Here is a 2,709-nt window from a genome sequence, read left to right as displayed (position 1 = left end):
CAAAGCAGGCAACAGACCAGATTTGTCCCTTGGGCCATAGTTTGCTGACCCCGGATTACTGAGCACCTACTATATGTCAGGCACTATTCTAGAAGTTGGCAATGCAATAGTGAGCAACATAGTCAAGGTTTCTGCTCTCACAGAGCCAGAAAATCTTGTTTACAGCTGTGTCCTCAGCACCTTGTGCAGTGCATGACATACAATGAGCAATCCATAAATACTGAATCAGTGAGTGACTGGAAGTCCCCCAGGCAGGAAGAGATGAGCCAAACCTTGAGAGTGCTAGGCTGGAGGAAAATTCTGGGAACCCTGGGATGCTAACTAATGCAAAACAAAAGAAGCTCCACTAGCAGTTTGATTCCTTGACAAAAAACAAACAAACAAACAAAAATCAGTGAGTTCTCATATGCACCAAATGCACCAAAAGACATGTACAAAAATGATCACAGCAACATATTTCCTAAGATCCCAAAACTGAAAACAACTCAATGTCCATCGATAGAATAACGGATATTATTCTACTCCACTGCAACATTTCACACAGAAGTTTTGTGTTTTATTTTATGTATTTATTTTTCATGTCAATGAATTCAAAGGAATCACACGTAGGTTTTTGTATAGAAACAACACTAGTTTCCTAAGAGGTGACTTTTCAAGATATCTATGTTCACTAGTTGTAGCTTACAACTAGAAGGCTCTGTGTGTCAAACATTCCACTTGCTACTAATTCTTACCACACCCCTCTTTGTTCCCAGAACATGTACCCCACATGTACCGCAGAACTTAAAGTATAACAAAAAAATTAAAATAAAAAAATGAAAACTAAAAAAAAAAAGAAAAGAAAAAGAAAAGGAATGGTGAGAGGAGATAACTTGGCTTTGCACACAACCTTAGTGGGAAAGTTTCTAGTTCCTCATCTTGAAGTATTATGTTAGCTGCTTTTTGTAGATATTCTTCATCAAGTTGAGGAAGTTCTCCTCTATTTCCAGCTTCCTGGAAGTTTTTATCATTAATGAGTGTTAAATTTTATCAAATACTTTTTCTACCACTAGTGATATAATCATGTGATTTTTCCTCTATAGCCTGTTGGTGTGATGGATTACATTAATCAATTTTCAAATGTTGAACCAGACTTTCATACCTGAAATAAATACCATTTGGTCATGGTGTTAAAAAAAAAGAAAAGAAAAGAAAAACAAAAAACAGGAACCCTTCAGTAAAGATTATGATATAATTTCTTAAGACTGGTGGAAACAGCAAGGCAAGGACTTTGAGGTAGGGGGTTCAAAGACTCTTGAGATATAAACTGCTGATGTTTTCTATTGAGGAGATGGTGGATCTTTCAGAGAGTTCCAATAATAAATAATAAAGTTATTTGCTTAGGAAAGAGTCTCCTGGAATAGTAAAACTGTGCTCAACAAGAGTATGGAATAATAAAACCATGAGGATGTCAACAGTAAGCTGTGGAGCAGTTTATGGTTTCCGTTCTCCATGCCCAAGTTGTGTGAGTCTTGGGGGAGGAGGGAGTAGATGATTTGGGTTCTTAATATTTGTGGGATTCATTCATGCTGTTTCATGTATTGAATATATGACAGTTTATTATATGGATATCATCTATCATCTGAGACAGAAGTGGCCATTTCAATTGTCCCTTAGTCTTGCACACGAATCAAGGATATCTGTACACATGTAACAAAAAGGAGTGTGGTGAGAATTGGTAGCTGGTGGAATGCTTGACACAGAGCTTTCTAGTTGCAGGCTGCAACTACTGAACACAGGTACTTGAAATGGCACCTCTTGGGGAACTGTATTATTGCTCCTATATGAAAATCTGTGTGTGACATGTTCATGAGATATCTACTGTCTCTGTCTCAAGGAGTTAGCTACATTAACTGAGGTTACATCCAGAATTATTGTGTCCTCAAAATTGGGGGGCAGGGAGGGAGGAGAGATTGTTTTGATTCTATTTATTTATTTAAGACGGATTCTGACTCTGTTACCCAGGCTGGAGTGTAGTGGTGCCATCTTCGCTCACTGCAACCTCAGCCTCCTAGGTACAAGCGATTCTCCTGTCTCAGCCTTCCCAGTAGCTGAGATTCTAGGCATGCACCACCACGCCCAGCTAATTTTTATATTTTTAGTAGAGATGGAGTTTCGCCGTGTTGGCCAGGCTGGTCTCGAACTCCTGACTTCAGGTGATCCACCCGCCTCGGCCTCCCAAAGTGCTGGGGTTACAGGCCTGAGCCACAGCGCCTGGCCTTGATTCTCATTATTTACAAGAATCATCCACATTATCTCATGCAGAAGTAGTTTGTTCTTTTTAATTGCTGTATATTAGGAAAGTGTGTGTGTGTGTGTGTGTGTGTGTGTGTGTGTGTGAGAGAGAGAGAGAGAGAGAGAGAGAGAGAGAGAGAGAGAGAGAAATGAGAGCAAATAATTGATTCTAGGAAGTAACATGAAATCTAGCTCCAGAAAACGTAATAGACTTCTTTAACTACGATAATTAAAGTATGTGTCTAAATTGGCCAGGACTTGCATACACAAAATATTTAATGTTAAGAGAAGGACGACCGGGGAGAGTGGCTCATGCCTGTAATCCCGGCACTTTGGGAGGCCAAGGCGGGAGGATCATGATGTCAGGAGTTCGAGACCCCTAACCTAGCCAACATGATGAAACCCTGTCTCTAGTAAAAATACAAAAATTAGCCG

The sequence above is a fragment of the Rhinopithecus bieti genome, unplaced genomic scaffold (genome assembly GCF_001698545.2).
Source record: "Rhinopithecus bieti isolate Rb0 unplaced genomic scaffold, ASM169854v2 scaffold_42565, whole genome shotgun sequence".
Taxonomy (NCBI): Eukaryota; Metazoa; Chordata; class Mammalia; order Primates; family Cercopithecidae; genus Rhinopithecus; species Rhinopithecus bieti.
The sequence above is the reverse complement of the archived record's forward strand: the minus strand, read 5'-3'. Positions refer to the sequence as shown.